The following is a 10,636-nucleotide window of genomic DNA, read 5'->3' as shown; positions in this document are numbered from 1 at the left end:
ACTGGAATATGCGCTCCCACATGGGTGACAGACCACACTTTCCTTATTCACCCACCAAATATGAAACAACGCAGGAGACGAGAGGTAATAAATTTCACACCACATGACTCAATCTGGGGATCCGATGTGCCAGGAGATCATAAACTTTGGTCAACAGGAAGTAAAGTTAGTCACGCACTGTTTCCTTGGATCGGTGTAGGGAAAAATGCACTTATGATTGAGACACTGAATTATCACTTTCATGCCTTTGTGAACATCTCTCTTGATTTAGCAGAGGCTCGGAGCAGAGAAATAGCAGCAATTCGCCTGATGGTGCTGCAGAACCGTATGGTTTTGGACTTACTGACAGCCTCACATGGTGGTGTATGTCAAATTATTGGAACATCATGCTGTACTTATATCCCAGGAGAAAACGACACCCACGCTGAAGAAGCACTCCGCTCCCTAGGGAACCTGAAGGGAGCAATGGATACAGACCGCCACCCAAGTCCCGGCTGGGACCTGTGGTCATGGTTCACTTCTGGACTGTGGTAGCAGCTAGTGTTAAAAATCTGTACCCCGGTAATTGTGATTCTCATTCTGTTTTGTCTTTTCTTCTCTTGCATTGTGCCATGTTTGAAGAAGATGATGATGAAGAGTTTTACTGGAGGACTCATTAATCTATACCAGGCTCGTATGAATAACAAACGTGATGACTGATGGATATGCTTCCCTGCACCCAGTGAGACGTCATGATTATGTTAACTCGCCAAGAGAAAATGCAGAGTGATTCCGGTGGTGAAATTATTCTGACATAACTGGTACCGAGATGATGTATCAGCTTTACTTGGCCATGAAACAGACTACGAGAACTTCATCCCCTGATGATTTTATGCTTTGACCCCAAGCTCAATTGCTTTAGCCAAATATTATTTGTTCTATGCTTTCTTTTACAGATTTCTATTCATGCAGTTCATGAAGAATTAATGCTCATAAAGAGCTTGTTGTTTTTTGTTTCTACTGTTTTTTATTTTATGAGTTCACACTAATTATGTTTTGATTGGTTTTTGATTTTATGTTTTATTATTTGAGTTGCTTTTTAGGGAATACAGAGTGAACCTACAAAGGTCGTTGCCATCCAGGGCCTGGAGCGATGACGGTGTTTTTCCTCCCACTAATTTCACATCTGCCCTGGGTGGGGTTTCCGCGTCATTCACACTGAATTCCTAGAAAATACATACTTCATAATAATTATCATGTTTATAATCTCAGTTTAAATGATAAACAGGAAGGAATGTTGGAGAGGTTTGGACTATTGATCATTTGAAACTGTTTTTCTTATCAGTATACTTGTTTCAACAAAGTTTCTGTGTGTAGAAGTGTACTTTGGACATGTATGCTGGACACGCTGAGAGCAGTGCGGTCTGAACGCCCCCAGAGAACACTCTGACCTGAGCTTGTAGTTTCTGTCTTCTAATACTGCCGCATCTGTATTATTTGTTTTTATCTGTTAACCACTCCTACATGCTCCAATAAAAACGGACGCACACAGAAGCAGCTTTAGACTTTGTTCTGGCCTTGGTCGGGATGATGTCTCTCTTTGCAAAGAATTTGCATCTATTATAATTCATCTCTGTTTTCTGTTGTGGTTATTATTATTTAATAGGTGCTGTTTTTTTAAACAAGAAAAAAAACCCACACCCACTACATCAAACCTGTCAAACTGACGAAACACAATCAGTTTAAATTGATCGGTGTCATGGTTTTAGGTAATTGTTTGACCCACATATAGTAAAGCTCTCAGAGAAACCAATAAAGGTTTAAGAATTTATTTCAATCAAAGGAATGGTAATAGGAGATGTCGTTCAGGGAAGGTATAGACCTGGGAGCCAATGAGATCCGAACTGCTTTATTTATTGTCTCTGAAGACAAACAGAGGAGAGGTGAGTAGAGGGTTGAGTTCTTGAATGATTGAATGAGGAAGACTGCTTACTTGAGGTTGCGGGGTTATCAGCCAGGGAGAGGTGAGTGGGATCCGAGATGGTTGGAGATTGGTATTTGAGGTTACCAGTAGAAATCCAAGAAGTAGACTGATGATGGATGGTTGTGATTAATGCCAACGAGCTCGGTGGAGGACGGAACAGGCTCGATCAGAACACAGGTGGAATAAGGAGTCCAGCAAACAGCCAAGGTTTAAAGATGATCCAGGAATGGCAGAAGTTTGCAGCTGACTGGGTTGGAACGGAATCCAAAATGGAGGCAGGAGTAACCTGGGGTTCAGGGTAAGAGCACCAAATTAACAAAAGTAAGGAGGTCAATTAAACAACAAGATAGAGAGAGCTCAAAGGGCTATGAGTTACCACAAAGGTTAACACTCTGGCACTGAAGGCCTGGCAGGAGCTTCCTCTTAAGCTTCTCCTGATGACAGCAGATGAATTGTCGGTGTTTGTGCGAGCACACTTGCTCCAACCAGACCTGCCAGCCGGCTCCTTGGCACCATCTGGTGGGATACTAAAAGAACTGATGGTAAAGGTGAAACACAGATCCCAACAATCGGAAAGACATAACACAGAATTATACACAAAATTAGGAGTCTGAGCCTTTTGAGTCCCAACAGATTTTTTATTTATCTTTATTGCCCCTCACCAAAATGTAAAGGCAGACAATAATGGTTTTGCCTGTGTGCATGTACAAGTGTGTGTGTTTGTGTGTCCATATGAAATCATGTCATGAACCACTGAACAAATTCTAATGAAACCTATAAAAACAGTCATAGGGTATGCCTCTATAGCTGAATAATTTTTGGAGTCACTTTGATTTAAGATGTCTGTCAGAGCCAACTGAAACAAACAAACAACCAAGTTTATGACTCAGTCAGGTTTACAGATACTGACCTAAAATTTGGGGTGGTAGTAACTCAACACGTTAGGATTTTGTGTTTTTTGCTCCCTCTGTCCTTCACTTTAATCTCTGCAGGTGTTGTGAGCAGGCAGAGCTGGTTGATAATCAGCAGTCGTCAATGACAACTGATTATCAACCTTCTTTAGGCTGAGTCCTTCCACCAGTCTTTGTTGGACCGTTGTTTATCAAATGGTGATTAACTGACAACCCCGTGTGCAATCCTTGTGACTTCTGAAAACTAATCCTCTTGTGAAACTTACCTTATGTTCCACAGAAATTGCTGGAGGCTACCTGGATTACCTGTCTTCTTACGCTATCTTGGGAATCCTCTCCTGTGAAAAGTCTGCCTTTCCTGCAACAGAGAAACAAATCTAGTTACTTCATCTCAGCCTTTCACCACCAGTTAGACATTCTCTGTAACAGCCAGAACCTGCCTCATACCTGGACACCATCCCCTGAGCACAGAACAAGAGTCCACGCAGCGACCCTTAAGCCCCCAGTATACTCCCACGTATGTCCATACGCAGAGGTATGCACGTACGTTCACGGAGGTACGAGCGTACCCCCCAGGGCATGTCCGTGCATAGCTCAATTTTTATGACCGCATACGCATACAAGGTGTCGCACAATAAACTGCTCGGCGACGGACTGTTTTGTATGCGACACCAGTGTATTAAATTCCCCTTTTTCATCCCTGATCTGGCCTTTTCTTTTTTCTTGTTTTTTTTGCCAAGAGGCAAGTGATCTCTCCCTCCTCCGTTGATGCCATGACTGAAATGGTGAGAAATGAAGGAATTTGTCACGAGCGAATGAAATTCAGGTCCAGCGTGGCTGCGGGAGGGTCTGGACATTTCCTAGTGGGCTGGTCTGATGTGTGGGCTGCAGAGCAAGAGCTCCCTGTTTTTTAAAATCTTTTTATTAACAACATATAAACACAGAACATCGCTGCGGCTGCGGCTGCGGCTGCGGCTGCGGCTGCGGCTGCGGCTGCGGCTGCGGCTGCGGCTGCCAGCGCTCTTTTTTTTTTTTTCGACCTGTCAATCAATCCAGTAGGCGTGTCAGCAAATGACCAGTTGGCAACCTCAATTTGTCCAGAAGGTAAACGCCCCTTGTCTGTGAAGCTGCTCTGCAGCTGCTCAGGATATATGCTGAGTATGAAGGCTGAACTCTCTGCGTACAGTACACGCATATGTACGCATGAACGGACGTACGCGGGAGTATACTGGGAGCTTTAGAGTCTGGAAAATCCACACATCAAGTGAGTCTTTCCACCACTTCTCAACAAACCTGGATCACCACTTTCATTCAACCTTTATTTATAGATAAGTCACATTGAACCTCGAAGACTCATTTACAAGTGAGACCTGTTTGGACAGACAATAAAAAGTGGTGAAAAATGACACATAGGGTTTGGAGACAAAAAAAATTCCTAACACACTTTTAATCTCTGTTTGAAGGTCAATGATCAATAATCAATAATTAATTTTTTTTCTCGCATACTAGCACATAATGGGGGGAGATGCAAGGGCGGTGAGAAGCCAGAGACAACACACAGAGGCGCTGCAGAGTTCAGATGAAATCACTCAGTTCAAATAGTTCCCTCTGGAGAGATCCGTGCACACTCGGGAGTGCCACGGATGACCAAAGACAAATCCAAAGAGTCTAAAAAAGTTCAATCTGGTCCTCTGGACTTTCAAAAAAAAAAAAAAAAAAAATTGTAGAGATGTTTCGGCTTTCATCCGAAAGATTTCCTCAGTCTGAGGTGCTGTATTCAGCTCAGTCTTATAAATAGCACCTTCTCGCAGTGGATCAACCAGTTTGCTGCTGACAGCCAAAACCAGCTGCTCACATGATCAAGTAGGAAAATCAGCCTAACGATGGATCATTAGCACCCTGATGGCTGTTTGCTATTCACAGGGAGCTGAGTGGTACTAGCAATAACAACATTGTAAGAGGGGGACAGTTGAACACGGAGGCCTCCACCCCTGTTTAATGATGGACAGTTTCTTTTCACAAAGACGGCCTCCTTTACTCCTCTCTCAAACCATCGTTCCTCTCTATCAAGGATGCAAACATCTTCATCCCTGAAAGAGTGACCGCTGGCCTGGAGATGAGTGTAGACCACAGAGTCCTGGCCTGATGATGTTGATCTTCTGTGCTGGGCCATCCTTTTGGCCAGTGGCTGTTTAGTTTCCCCTATGTAAGACTGATCACAGCCCTCCTGACACTGAACAGCATACACAATATTACTCTGTTGAACATGGAGGCCTCCAACCCTGTTTTATGATGGACGGTTTCTTTTCACAAAGATGGTCTCCTTTACTCCTCTCTCAAACCATGGTTCTTCTCTACCAAGGATGTGAACATCTTCATCCCTGAAAGAGTGATTGATGGCTTTCAGAGATGCTCTCAGTCTGTCCCTCCTCTGAGGAGAGATGGTTCTCTTAGGGACCATCAACAAATTACCGGGCTAATGAGCTTGGTTTGAACACTGTTATACTATTTTAGATCCAGAATATTTGTCAAAGCAGCACCACGTATCATAACAAAAAAAAAATTTCAGTATATTTCTGCATGGTAATAAATCATGAATTTTCTCACCATTTAAAATCCAAAAGAACAAGGTGGCACTTGCATTTCAAAAGTACTGTAACTTTCTTTTAAAGCATCAAAGTTCATTCAAGGATTCAAAGATTCAAGATTCTTTATTTGTCATTCGCACCACATGCGGTTCATGTGGTGGAATGAAACTGTGTACACTGGGTCCCAGTTACATCCTACCACTGCAGCACACACTGGATATCCTTATATTTAAGGCTGATTTCAAAATTCAATTAAATTCAGTTTATTTATATAGTGCCAAGTCACTAACTCCTGCATGAACCTCAAATACAGGTGTCTGTTCCATTGTTGCTGTTGTCTGTGAGGTAACACTACATACAGTACAGTATTGCGAGGGAACGCAAAAACTTTTGCGAGGGAACGCAAAAGAAAAAAATCCCCCACATCCCCTCCGGGGCTCCGTATATTGGTGTACCAACTGTATTTAATTTGTATTTATCGAAGAATGTTGGTGAGACAGCCAAATGTTCTGAAAAACAGATGCTCAATTTTTAATTTGAATTATAAACACATATTTATGATGTCACACACTAGCCTAATTTTACAAACCATAAAAAGGCAGATGCTTGTTCTTAACCAGATTTTCTCCCTTCTCTTGGAAAGTCTGTGAAATCAGTATTCAGTAATGTCAGGATCTGTGTTCCCTAGTGTTTTTATCTAATGTGGTCAGCTTAAGCTCCCATCACTTTCACCTGTTCCTCATTGTCTTTTCCCCAGGTGTTTCACATTATCTGTTGTTAGTGTCTGTATAAAGTCAGCATCTCTGTGTTCCACCTTGTCCACACATTGTCCTATAAGGCGTCTTGACCTGCCTCCCTCCGTGTCTCCATGTTCCTTTCATTTTTATAAGTATTGCTGCCACGTCAGCCCTTTGTGTTCAGTTAATAAATTTTATTCTTTATTTTACCTTTCGAGTTCCCTGTGTCTGCCTGCACCTTAGGGTCAACTAACAACTGAACCTGCCAAGTAATCAGTCTTCCCCGTTGTTTGGTTTCAATCAGCAAACAGATTATAATTGTATTTCTGATAAACTTTTGTAACTCATGGGGAGAATGAAGGACTTCTGTAAATCATCCTAATCAAAAGACTGAATACAGCTACAGGTTTTTGTATTGATAACTACAGTATAATGACATTTTCTATTACGTCTCAAATATTATGTAAGAATTTTAATTTTAATTTTAAATCCCCACAAAATCTTGACTGATTCTGTGGTACTGGTCAGAACTGACTGAAACTAACACTGTTAAACAGTTATCTGTTATCTACTAAGTTCATGGCAAAACCCATGCAGACATGTTCCTGTTTTTAGTATATCACATCTCCTTACAATTTTTGTTTTGTTTTTATATTTTCTTCGCTTTATTTTTTTCAATTTATACACTTTCTTTTGATTGTCTACTGTTTGTCACATTTTGTCCCCATCTCATGCCACAGTCTGTCAGTTTTCATGTTTTGTGTATTATCGCAGTTCGCCTCAGCTCACTTCACCCTGTTCCATTCACTCTGCTGCACCACGCCCCTTCTGCCCTGCTCTGCAATCAGCGTTCATGCCATCCACCTGTCACCTGCCCTTTAAAAGCACCAAGCCTCCACTCAATCCTCGCAGATTATTGAAAGCTCTTTGCTAGTAGAAATCCAGCGGTCCATGGCTTGTCTCTTACCTTGACCCTTCGCCTGTGTTCACGGACTCCTTGCTTTGCCTGACCCTTTTCTTGGATTTTTGACTGCTACATCTGACCACAGTAACGACACTGCCTTCCTCCTTCTTTGACTATGCCTACGGATTACAACTTGGTTCTGCTATCTGCTCTCTGCTCTCCTGTGTACAGGTCCTTCTCAAAAAATTAGCATATTGTGATAAAGGTCATTATTTTCCATAATGTAATGATAAAAATGAAACTTTCATATATTTCATATTCATTGCACACCAACTGAAATATTTCAGGTCTTTAATTGTTTTAATACTGATGATTATGGCATACAGCTCATGAAAACCCAAAATGCCTGTCCCAAAATATTAGCATATTTCATCCCACCAATGAAAGACAAGTGTTTTTAATACAAAAACCGCCAACCTTCAAAATAATCATGTTCAGTTATGCACTCAATACTTGGTCGGGAATACTTTTGCATGAATGACTGCTTCAATGCAGTGTGGCATGGAGGCAATCAGCCTGTGGCACTGCTGAGGTGTTATGGAGGCCCAGGATGCTTCGATAGCGGCCTTAAGCTCATCCAGAGTGTTGGGTCTTGCGTCTCTCAACTTTCTCTTCACAATATCCCACAGGTTCTCTATGGGGTTCAGGTCAGGAGAGTAGGCAGGCCAATTGAGCACAGTAATACCATGGTCAGTAAACCATTTACCAGTGGTTTTGGCACTGTGAGCAGGTGCCAGGTCATGCTGAAAAATGAAATCTTCATCTCCATAAAGCTTTTCAGCAGATGGAAGCATGAAGTGCTCCAAAATCTCCTGATAGCTAGCTGCATTGACCCTGCGCTTGATGAAACACAGTGGACCAACACCAGCAGATGACATGACACCCCAGTGACTGTGGAAACTTGACACTGGACCTCAAGCAATGTGAATTCTGTGTCTCCTCTCTTCCACCAGACTCTGGCACCTTGATTTCCAAAGGAAATGCAAAATTTACTGTAATCAGAGAACATAACTTTGGACCACTCAGCAGCAGTCCCAGGAGAGATGCTTCTGACGCAGTCTCTTGTTCAAGAGTGGCTTGACCTGGGGAATGCGGCACCTGTAGCCCATTTCCTGCACACGCCTGTGCACGGTGGCTCTGGATGTTTCTACTGCAGACTCAGTCCACTGCTTCCACAGGTCCCCCAAGGTCTGGAATCGGCCCCTCTCCACAATTTTCCTCATGGTCCGGTCACCTCTTCACATTGTGCAGCGTTTTCTGCCACACTTTTCCCTTCCCACAGACTTCCCACTGAGGTGCCTTGATACAGCACTCTGGGAACAGCCTATTCGTTCAGCAATTTCTTTCTGTGTCTTACCCTCTTGCTTGAGGGTGTCAATGATGGCCTTCTGGACAGCAGTCAGGTCGGCAGTCTTACCCATGATTGCGGTTTTGAGTAATGAACAAGGCTGGGAGTTTTTAAAAGCCTCAGGAATCTTTTGCAGGTGTTTAGAGTTACGTCGTTGATTCAAATGGTTAGGTTAGATGCTTGTTTAGAGAACCTTTTCATGATATGCTAATTTTTTGAGACAGGCATTTTGGGTTTTCATGAGCTGTATGCCATAATCATCAGTATTAAAACAATTAAAGACCTGAAATATAAAATCGGTTTCTCAGATCACACCATTGGTTGGTTCTCTAACTATCTTTCAGACCAGAGGCAATGTGTTCAACATAATGGTACTTCCTCCAGTTATTTAACAGTCAACAATGGTGTACCCCAAGGCTCAGTCTTAGGACCCACCCTCTTTACAATCTACATACATAATGTAGGTAAAAACATCCCTAATGCATCCTTACATTTCTATGCTGATGACACAGTTGTTTATTGTCGAGCTAAAACTGTTGCTGAGGCTTTCCAGCTTTTGAAATCTGCATTCAACATCATCCAGACTGATTTGTTTCGCCTCAAACTTGTCCTAAATGCCGACAAAACCAAAGGGATGCTTTTTTTCAAATAGGAAGTTGGTCCCAGCAGTTCTTCCTCCGATTTTATCCTCAAATGGTGTCCCCATTGAGTTTGTTGATTCCTATAAATATTTGGGTTTCTTGGTCGACTCACATCTCTCTTTTAAGCTCCATGTGGAAAACTTGATAAAGAAACTGAAAGTTAAACTGGGTTTCTTTTTCAGAAACAAATCCTGTCTAACCCTGAATGCTAGAAAACGCCTTGTATCTGTGACTTTCCTTCCCTCCATTGATTACGGTGACATTTACATGAATGCTTCTACAAGAACCCTGCAGATGTTGGATGCTGTCTATCATGGTGCACAAAGATTCATAACTGGCTGTGATTATCGTACCCACCACTGCACCCTGTATTCACTGGTTAACTGGACATCATTAACTTCACGCAGACTCTCTCACTGGTATATTTTCATCTTTAAATCACTTCTTGGTCTGTTGCCTTCATACATCTCCTCCTACATGTCTCTGCGTGAGTGCAGCTACGGAGTGCGCTCTCAGGACATTATTACCTGCAGTGTTCCCTCAATGAGGACTGAACTAGGCAAAAGGGCCTTCTCCTATTCCGCTCCTGTTTCCTGGAATATCTTACAAAAATATTTGAAGCTCTTGACCTTGACCTCTCTAAGTGTCTTTAAGAATCTGTTGGACCTGGGCAGGGGGGCACTGCTTTCCCTCTGGGGAGGGCCTGGGTGGTTCTGGGGGATGTCTGCTGGTGGCTGCATGCAGGCCCTCAGGTGGTCTGTGGCGGCGGTCGTGGGTCACCGATCTGGTAGCCTGGCTGTGCTGGTGTGGGTTCGGGGTGGGCGCGGGGGCTTGGGGTTCTGGGGGCTTGTCGCCCCCGGGCTTGTCGCCCCCGGGCTTGGGCCTATGGGGTTCGGGGATCTTGGGCTCTGGCGGGCGGGTTGCCGGGCTTGGGCCGGCTTGCGCTCTGGTGCCCGGTTTTGGGCGGGGGCCTTCGGCTCGCTGGTGGGTTGTGGGTCATGGGCTGGGGGGTTGGGTGTTTGGGGGCGTGACCAGTGGCCCCTAGGAGGGGGTAGTTTGACCCAGCCTAGGTGTCTAATGTGCTATGTGTTTTGAGAGATGTCCGAATGAGGGGTGGGTGTAGTATTTCTTCTGGGGTGGGGATGGGGTGGATGTCCTTGGGGGCGGCCCGGGACTGTGCATGGCCGGCTGGCTGGCCCCTTTCCTGTGGTGGGGGCTCGCTCCCGGTGCTTCCTGGCACTGTCGGCGGTTGGGCGGGCGCTCTTGGCCGGGTCGTCCTGGTGGGGTTTGGCTCCATCTGGTAGCGGGCTGACTGCGGTCTGTGGGGGTCCTGGTGGCCCTCGGGTGTGTAGGCTGCTGGTGCGGCTTCTGGCGGCCCTCGGGGCTCTGTCCCTCTCTGGTCTGGAGCTCAGCGGGCCTGGCGGTCGGTCCAGATGGAGAGGTGTCTTGGCCTCAATCCCTGGGTGGACCTTGGGGGGCTGGGG

The sequence above is a fragment of the Nematolebias whitei genome, chromosome 16 (assembly GCF_014905685.2).
Source record: "Nematolebias whitei isolate Nwh7 chromosome 16, NemWhi1, whole genome shotgun sequence".
NCBI lineage: Eukaryota > Metazoa > Chordata > Actinopteri > Cyprinodontiformes > Rivulidae > Nematolebias > Nematolebias whitei.
Note: the sequence above shows the minus strand (reverse complement) of the source record.